Source organism: Strigops habroptila, chromosome 8 (genome assembly GCF_004027225.2).
Source record: "Strigops habroptila isolate Jane chromosome 8, bStrHab1.2.pri, whole genome shotgun sequence".
Taxonomy (NCBI): Eukaryota; Metazoa; Chordata; class Aves; order Psittaciformes; family Psittacidae; genus Strigops; species Strigops habroptila.
Window position 1 is genome coordinate 4,881,256 of NC_044284.2, and position 10,193 is coordinate 4,891,448.

Sequence of the window (10,193 nt, forward strand, 5' to 3'; positions counted from 1 at the left end):
AGGCAAAGCTTCAGTGCTCTTTTCAAAGGACATTCACACAGAAATCTCACTTTGACTTTACACATCACATACTTCAGCATCTCAGAAAACCGTAAATGGGAGCAAGTTTCGTGATTCCACAAAAACAATGGAAGAGGGAGATTGTCAGTGGAACTTAGCATGCACCTTTTTCTACCTTCAGTAAGAGGCAATGTCACATTATCTTGGAGAAGAAGGCATGGCCATTGGGATACGTATACACATGGTCACCAAAAGAACAGCAGGAAAATTCATATGCACTCAATACCTCAATATTCAGGCAGTGCCATTCCAGAACGAGAGGAGCTTGCATCTCTTCCTTTAAACCTGACCTGCAACTGTTCATTTCAGTTGAACTAGATGTTGTCTCCACTTCTCCTGATGCTAGGAGAATACACAATCGCTATCGCTCACAAGTACCAAATCAGCTACTCCATGGTATATGCTCCCAGGCATGTTTTCACCCAGCATCAGTGAAAGACAGCTTAAGCCCAAGTATAACAGCAAGATACCTCACATTTACTGCAGGGTGAGAGCCCGTTCCCTGGCTCTTACTGGGGAATAGCTGACATGCTGCAAATTCCCGTTCTTCACTCAGCATTCAGCAATCTGTTTGTATACTCGTACCTTAGGTATTTGCCATTTGGCTGCACCAGACTCAGGCTTTGCAGACTAGAAAGCAATAAGGATCAATGCAAGTCATCCAGGTGACCTTCTTGGGCACGAGACTTTGCATTCGGTATTCCTCGCACAAAAGACGCAATCGATTGTTACACCAATACAAATCAAAAAGAAAACTTATTATTGATCTGTGCTGGGAGTGTCACTTGACCTTTACAAAAATAAGCTAAGTACTGACTTCTTAAAACCTAAGAGAATAGCTAAAAATACTCTCTCTTATGGAAACCCTAAATACTAGGAATAGTTTCTTGTGAGAATACGGCTTTTTTGCAACTCAACTTTAGCTTTCAAGAGTTCTATGTACAACCATAAACATGCTGCAGCAACAGTTTTACTGTGGAAATATTTTGTCTAGTTCATTATCTAAAACTTTACAGGATTACTCAAAACATCTTTTTTATTTTTCTTTAATTAATTCACCTCAAACATCTTCAAAGAGCTTTGTCTTCACTTAGATAAACCTCTAATGCTTTTTTTCAAGTTTGGTTCTGACTAATATGACAAAAATTCCATTCAGAAGAGTGGGAGACATGCCTGTTAGCAAACTAATACCAAACATTCAAAAATGATGTGTTTATTCCAACGTATGGGTTTTTTTCCAAGTAAATTGATAATAATCTTCTAAGGAAATACTATCGAAAGTATAGGCCCAACGTTTTAACAAACTGCAAGTGTAGTTAAGAACAGAGACCTCATAGACAGCGAGATCTGTGGTCCCCCTGCTGGCTTAGCAATTAACTTCAAAACACTGTTCCTAGAGGTAGGCATCAAGATGCTGAGGTATTAAAAGATGTTTCGCATGCCAGAGAACAAAACCTGAAGCTTACTGTTTAAAAGAAATCACACCCACGATGGGTAGTATTTACATGCTCTGACTAGGTGATGCCACAGAGACCCAAAACATGCATCAGAATCAACAACCAAACAGGACGTCCCCAGAGAGAGAAAGCATGGCAGAAGAGAAAAATCTGAAGTGTCACTTTAAACTTAACAAGGTTGCACTATAGCAAACAATTGGGGGAAGCAAGATTCAGAGTAAAGGACTCTTCACTGAAGGAAGCCAACAACCTGCTCCCCCTCCAACACCCGTCCCTCCCTTCCTCCCCCAGCCAGCCGGGAATGCCGAGCACCGGCTGCAGCCACTGGTGTCAGCCCAGGTTCCTCCTTAGCTAGGGCTCAAGCTGTGCAAGCTCACATGGGTTCAGCTGCAGCCTTTCAAAGGAATAAGCATCTGCCATTAACATTTTGCTAACGCTCCTGTTGGAAACGCTTTTGACAGGGCACCTGTGCAGTGCTAATTAAAAGCAACTTACATTGTCCCTGGCATTCACTGAAGCAAACGTGGACTGTAAGGGAAATAAAGTATTCCTAGCAAGAAGTGATAAATAAACACAGTTTGTGTTTGTAAGAAGTTGTATTTACATACGCAGTTTTAAGGTCTTCCGCATGCCAGACTACGACAGCAACAGTGCTCCAGGTCACCATGAGCCGAACCTAATGGGCCCCACAATCACAGAGCAGGCTGCTCTCTCATTATGGGTTTTCTCCCCAGTTGGAGGCTAATATCAGCCTGCTTGGCCTCACCCAAAAGTAGTAAATAAATACTTAGTTTGTTCTAAATACAGACCCAACCAGCAAAATTTCCTTCTTAGAACAAAATCATGACAGTTGTTCATCCAACTCTCTAACTGGTTACAAATCTATTGAGAGATTTCTATTGAAACTGAACTCTGCTGATGAGCAACCGTTTCAGAATAATTAAGCCACAGCTTAACAGAACTGAGAGAAGTAGCTTTGCATCTGGTTACATCCACAGCCAGTGGAAAAGGCACAACCACACACACAGCTACACCTGAAGTCCTTTCTGTTCAAAAGGACAGGAAGTATCATCTCCTGCACTGTTTGACTTCAGTGACAGTATCTCTGGAATTCCAAGTACATCTGAAACTGAGGGAAGTTGAAGAAGTTCCTTAACTTACATCTAACTTCAATGGCACGCTTCTGTTACTGCTCCGAGAGGTGTAACTCAGGAGGCTGCAGGGAACTGACCCCAGCACATCCCCTGCAAAGTCTGCAACCGTAAATCCCACAGGCCAACAACTGCTCTGTCAAACAGCACTGAAGTGACACGTTACCGGGGTTTGTACTTTTCTCACACACACTCGATTTACACTCTGTTAGGACATTACCGAGCTCCCAGCTGGGCTCGTTACGGCTGCGGTACCTCGACACGCTCAGCAGCGTCAGCATCTGCAGAGCACTTCACGCGGGGCCAGTGAGGAACTCGCCCGGCACGTCCCATCCAGCCCCACACAGACCACGTTCGCTGGGACACCTGTAGCTGCTACTCGCCACAAGCCCCCCTCACCACCCTGCGCTTAACCCCCGCACGACCGGACGGACAGAAGGACGGACGGAGCTCGCACAGCTGCTCGGGGCGGACGGCCGAGCCGCCTCCAGCGCTCCTCCCCGCACCCGCGGACACACCGCCCGCACCCCGGAGCCTGGCAGCCCCGCGCCGGACCCTGACACCCTCCCGCCGCGCCCGGGCTCACAGGGTCCGGGGGGACACCTGCGCTTCCGCCCGACCCCGCCCGGGCACAGGGGGCCGGGGGGTCGCGGCCGCCGCGCTTACCTGGCACCAGGTCTCGCCTCGCCGCGTCCCTCCGGGGCAGGCGCGCAGCTGCGCGGCTACGCCATGGCTACCGCGGCGGCGGCGGCCGGGACGGGAACGGGAATGGGGACGGGGACAGGGGCCGGAGGGGACGGGCCGTGAGGGCAGCCCTCGCCGAGGCCGCCGCTGCGCGGGAGGAGGCGGACGCTGAGGAGGCGCGCGCCCGGCCCCCAGCTCGCGAGGAACCCCATGGCGGGGCAGCGCCGCGCGCGGGGCGGGGCGGGGAGGGGCGGGCGGCGGGAGGGGCCGCGCCGCCATTGGGCTCCCGCCCGCCCCTCAGAGGGGAGCGAGGGGCGGGAAGCGGTGTGGGAGCAGCCGGAGAGGAGAGAGCGCAGCTCGGACATCGCTGCGGCCTTTCCTGTCTTAAAAAGGGCCTTAAGAAACATGGGGAAAGACTTTTAGCAGTGCCTCTTGCAACAGGATGAGGGGTGATGGTTTTAAAGTAAACGAGGGGAGATTCAGGCTGGACGTGAGGAAAAAATTCTTTACAATAAGGGTGGGGTAAAACACTGGCACAGGTTGCCCAGAGAGGTGGTGGATGCCCCATCCCTGGAGACATTCCAGGCCAGGCTGGATGTGGTTCTGGCAGCCTGATTTAGTTGAAGATGTCCCTGCTCATTGCAGGGGGGTTGGACTGGATGAGCTCTGAAGGTCTCTTCCAGCCCAAACTACTCCCTGATTCTGTGATTTCAACAATGTCGAGGCCACTGAATTGTGGAGCAAAAATCCATCATTAAGGCAGCTGCATTGTGGATGAGGCCTTTCTACAGATAGCCCAGCTTAACAGGAATTTTCTCCTTCAGCAAGGATGACCTCAGAGTTCATTTCTGACACATCTACCCAAGAGGTGTGTTAAGAGCGTTCAGACACAATTCAGCCACTCTTGAAATGCCGCTTGCAACCTCAAACAAACCATTGCCACTTACACTTAAGTCTGATCTCTACCTATTTGGATGAGTCTTACACAGTTCTGCTGCATGTACCATACACCAGGAACGGGCTGGGTCCTGGGAAGTGCTCAGCACCCCAAGACTGGGCCTTGAAACATCTACATTACCTGTATATGAGACCTCTAGCAAGCAAATCAAACGCTGCTGTAATAAGCATTTAGTCTACATTAAGTATTTCAGTGAACAGGCTTATAAAACCTGCAGAAACAAGTAAAATGCAAGTTCAGACTGCTTGTTGGCAGCCTAGGGCCACTGACATAAGTTTTGATTTATTTTTAGTGTTTGAGAAGTTGTGCATGTTGGAGCACGACACGCTCTTATCACTCCCAGTCTACATGTAGGATGCAAAATCTCTGCAAGAGAGATGTGGAGGTGGGGGATGTCCCTTCAACAAAAAAGAGAATTAATATTCTACAGCACTAAGAGCAACATGTGTATTGCAACGCATATTGTGTGTCTACTCTGTTTCCGATAGCTGAAATTCCAGAGTGCTGATTAAAAATGGGATTGCAACTTAAGCAAACCAATTATTTTAAATACTCAGTGAGGTCCCAGTCCTGCAAAGATTAAATTAAATAGATCAGGTTCACTCAAACGAGCAGCCCTGAGAGCTGTTCAAGTGTGTCAAGTCAAATGTGTGCACAAGTCTTGGCAAAATCAGATTCTTTCTACACAGGTCTGACCCCAGCCAAATTGTTTTCACTTTTTCCACTGATGTTGGTCAAGAACTGATTCTTGTCCATGGAGCCAGCTCTGTTAGGTACTGAGCATCCTTGACCATAGTTCAGACTTCACGCCACTTCCTTTGGTGTCTGAAAAAGTTCAAGACTCTCCAGGACATGCTCAACACTAACATGTAGTTGATGTATATGTAGTGCAAAGGCTGAAGACGTGAAAAACTGCCATGTAAAAGTACAATTAAATGCATGGGTTGGCTCACCCAGGAACATTTCATGGCACAATAAACAAAACCCACCCAATTTCCTATTAAAAACAAGGAAAATTCCTGTAGTCTTAGCTGTAGCATTCAATCTTTGCAGCTGCAGAACACAATTACGTACGTAATTTACATTTCCACTTACTTTTTCTGTATTTGCTGATCTAGTGATTAACTTCTTGTGCAGGGCAGGATTATTTCACTTAACGGGCATTGGCCTGATCCTGCAATTACAGCAATGTAATGTATTATCCTCACTACGCTGTATTAAAGCTGTGACAATGCACTTTTGCAAGAGGTTTAGAGGTTTTCTGAGTGCTACAGATTTGAGCCTAAGTAAATGTCAATGCTTGTCTTCAAGACTATGCACCAAATTATTAACAACTATTAACAGCCCTTGGAAGCTTTAATTTCTTTTTCTTTTTTCCTCCTTTCCTTTTTTTTTTAGTCAGCATCAATCCTGAGTCATTAGCCCCAATGCTTTTATTTGCACAGGCCCATGAAATTCATTAGGGATACTTCTGTGGATAACAACCTCTAATTCACTATTCACACAAAATTAACAACCAGCCTCAATTAGTACCTTCACATTATGGTCATAAAGCTCTAACCTGCACTGAAGAGTCAGCTGAGTTCATGTGACGCAAACCAGAAACGGCATCAATCCACTAAAATGGCATTCAACCTGAATTAACTACTCCTTCCCAGGGACAGGGATTATTAATTTGGGTACCACTCTACATTCATAGAACCACAGAATAGTTCGGGTTGGAAGTGACCCTTAAAAGTCATCTAGTCCAAGCCCCTTGCAATGAGCAGGGTGATCTTCAACCAGATCAGGTTGCTCAGAGCCTCATCCAGCCTGGCCTTGAATGTTTCCAGGGATGGGGCATCTACCACCTCTGGGCAGCCTGTGCCAGTGTTTCAACACCCTCATTGTAAAAAATGTCTTCCTTATACCTAGTGTAAATCCACCCTCTTTCAGTTTAAAACCATCAGCCCTCATCCTATTGTTACAGGCCCTGTTAAAAAGTTTGTCCCCATCCTTCTTACAAGCATCCTTTAGGCACTGGGAGCTGCTCTAAGGTCGCCCCAGAGCCTTCTCTTCTCCAGGCTGAACAAGCCCAGCTCTCTCAGCCTTTCTTCGTATTATTTTAGACCTTTACAGTAACAAGCAGCATACACACACCAGCCTTCATCAGCCGCAGGTCAAAGGCCTTCACATCGCATTCTTATAAGGTACAGATACATCCCATGTTACTCTGGGTTTACTTGAGCCTGCAGGCTTGGCATCAGCCAGGTTCCTGAGCAACCAACACGCTGGATATCCAGCAAGGAGCTCAGCTTAGCACATTTACCACTGGTTCGATAAATAACTTCAAGCACAAAGTTTTAAGCAGACACCACTGATAAATAAAGCTTTATTTATAGTTAACCAATGCTCATTTATTGAATCAAAACCACAGAGTTCAACTTCTTGTGAAATCAAATTTCCCATAAACTAACTTTTTTTTAATACATTGGAGTTTTAACAACAGAATTAAGAGTCGCTTGTTCTCAAAACTTTACCATCCTAAAACCACTATTGCCTGGGTGATCTCCATGGGTTTAAGGAACACAGAATCCTCTCTGTCTTCTGTATTGACGCTAAACTGGGGCCTTGGGACTAAACATGGAGCTGGGGACTACGTGCTGTAGCTGGTACAGCACTGAATATACTTCCTGCTAATGAACTTAGTCTTATGATGAACCCACTGCCACAAGTACAAGCGGGCTTTAAATAGCTGCTGCAGGATGTTGACTTCTGATGATCACTTGCCTATTTATAGCACTATTAGTACAGCGCTTATAATAATTACAATTATATGTATTTTATAGTATATATTATATAATAGTAATTATAATTCATGCACTATAGCACTACAAGTACTTCACCCACCAAAAAGAAATGGAGCATATAAGCTCTACAAAATGTTTATTCTCAAATTGAGAATAAGAATTGGATTAGAATTGGAGATTCTAATCCTGAAAGCACAGACATGCGTAAGTGAGCAACTTATGCTTTCTTGTCATTAAGTTATTTCAAGATCACACAAATTACACTCAGGCTTATTCTCACAAAACTCCATCTTACTTCATACAGTGTCTAGAATCTTTTCAAGGCTAAAAGACTACGCCAGAATCAAAGATGAGAAGGATCACACTGTTCTAAGAACCGTTTGACTGTTTGCTTTTAAATTTATAGATCATGTTCTACATTAAGTCCACACAGATTCTGTAACCCTCAATCCAGCATCCATGCTCTTGAAATGCTATGAAAGCATTGGTAATTTTGAATGTCCAGAAAAGAGTAAATATCCTAATTCACCACATTTCAAAACAGAAATGGATGTATAGGCATCCTGCAAGGTCATCTGGTACATAAGACTGCCTTGGAACTGGGATCATGCACAAGGAGTGTGTTCAGATGACTGCAGTTATTGCCAGGTGACCAATTCTGTTTCTCTCTGAGGTAAAATGCTATTATTTAAAATTAACTTTCTGATTTAAGCTGAAGGGTTTTATTGTGCAGCTGGAGGCAGGGAAAGGAAAGGTCTAAAAGCCTTAACTGTAGGTTGCTGAGTAGGTATTGGTTGTTATGCTGCAGTAACTCCATCATTACAGTTATATGACTCTACCCATACAACCTTTAATATGCAGGTTCAGTTAATAAAATTAAGCCATTAAAAGCTTCTTAGGAAATAACTCATTAATGCCAACTAATGAGGTAAAATTCTACATTCCTTACTGAATGATCCTGCGTTCCTTGAACAGCTAAAACTTCTGCCAAAGGTAAGTAAATGTTAATGTTGAACTGTTAAGCTTGCCTACCCTTGAAAGTTACTTTGGATTAAGGTAGGGAATGAATTTCAAGTGCAGCAGCAAATCTGGAGTAATTCCAAACACAGACAAGTCATGGAAGGTACCATGGGTTTTCACCTCAAAACTGATGCTACATATCCAATTCAAGTAACACTTTCTTAAAGATTTCAAATTAAAGAAAGGAAGGAAAAAGACCAAAACCCAGCAGGACGAACCATGCCCTTTGTGCCTCCCATTCTCACCTGCATGCCTTCCAGAGGCTCTCCTATACCCAGCACTCCTATTTGACTGACTCTGATATGCCCCTTACCCTCCTTCCAACATTTTTCTGATAAGATGTTTATAGGCCCTCAATTTAACAAGTGCAAACACAACAGACCAGAAGAGGGAGGAAAGAAAGACAGATTGTATGAGAGAAGGGGAAAATCAACAAAAGATCAAAGAAGAAGAATGTGAAACTAGCATACCTTCACTGCTCAATCACTTCTTTCTGGCCGGAACCCATTCCTCATACTGCATGTTGTCTGTTTATAGCCCAATCCAAAATCTAATCAAATAGGCAGAAGTCAATAGGTGATTTTAAACTCTTCAGTTCTGGACAATAATTCTCTTTATGTTTGATCAAATTAACTCAGAACGTAGTCATATAAAAAAACCAAACCAAAACAAAAAACCCCATACACACATACTTTCAGATTCAAGCCTATATATTAAATAACTCATATTCACCCTTGCTAATACTTAAGATATGGAATTATTCATATGACTAAAATTGCACATGTGGTTTGCAGGATCAGGTCCCAAACTGCTGGATTCTGTTTCGAAGTTTATGCAGCACACTTGTGGTTTCAAGACTGTATTATGTGATGGAATTCTTTGCAGCAAGGATGTCATAGGCTAAAATCTTCCCATGGTTATAATGGCCTAATTACTTTATTACTTTTTTATTTATATAATATCCACAGGGTGCCAAATGTTTTACTGAAAAACATCAAGACAAAGCTGCTGTATAGAGAGTGAACAACTTCAATTAGCGAAGGTGAGTGAAAGAAAGGAATGCAAGACAAAGTATTTGGGCACTGAAGTTTGAAACACTGTATTAGTTATGTGGCTTGGATATTGGTTTAGCCTTTTGCCCTCTGTTGACTTGTTTTTCTCTTTTTCTTCCCTTCCAATCCCATTTGATTGCAAAGACACAATCCACTGGGTCTTAACACAGAAATAGAAGGAGATTCAAGTACAGCCTTCCTCATAGATGAAGCAGAGCCAAAAACCAAGCCGGCAGATACATAGTCATCATCTTTCATAATTTCATCCAGCACATTAAAATGCCTGAATTAAGCCTGCTTAAGCTGTATTTCTGTGGCTATAAACCCCAGTGAAATCAGAAAATTTCACGTGAAGTAAAAAACAAAACAAAACAAAACAAATCTAACAACAAAGAAAACCCCAGAAATGGCAAGTCCTTATTTTATTAAAGCTACTGCTTTGTTATCGGTCTGTTTGCAAGGGGCTTGAGGATGAGGAGGTCATGAGACGTTTATAAGGTGATATAGCACGATATTCTTGGAGCCCAATTTAGGTAATCACATTTTAAAGTGGAACCATAAAATGAGCCTCTTTTTAGTATACAGTTTGTATACTGCTCCCCCACAAGCAAAAGTCACCCATTTAAACCTACTAGCTATATGATCTTAAATACCAACCTATGGCAACATTTCTGGATATGGGGATCACTGAGTGATGTATTGCCAGGCTCCAATTTATTTCTTGTTTGGACTGCAAAAGCTCAAGGAAGGAATTCTGCACCGCTGCTCTGTGCTCACGTTTAGAACTCCTCCTGGAGAAAACACCTCTGTTCTAATTTTGCAACGGAAATTACCAATACTACTACGAAAGAAATGTGTAAAAGTGTTTAATCTGATATTTTCCTATGTGACTTACAGTTTAGATCTAGTTGCAATTATGAATTAATATAACAGTTTTTTCTTCATATATACTGTGCAGTGTTGGCTATTTCACAGGGCGTATTTTCTGTCTTTGTGTATGTATAAGAATTAGTATTTTTGCA

At 43.5% G+C, this 10,193-nt stretch overlaps 1 protein-coding gene across 4 annotated transcripts in view; it reads right to left on the reverse strand.

Moving 5' to 3' along the window:
• Positions 1–3,550, reverse strand: part of TGFBR3 (transforming growth factor beta receptor 3) — a 120,164-nt gene extending 116,614 nt beyond the window's left edge. For 3 of the 4 annotated variants that reach the window (XM_030494307.2, XM_030494306.1, XM_030494304.1), the window contains exon 1: positions 3,335–3,550. The gene's annotated coding sequence lies outside the window, so the exon portion shown is untranslated. Of the gene's footprint in view, positions 1–1,565; positions 1,701–3,334 lie in introns of those variants that run through there. The other variant, XM_030494305.1, reaches the window with a different exon arrangement.
• Positions 3,551–10,193: the final 6,643 nt, after the last annotated feature.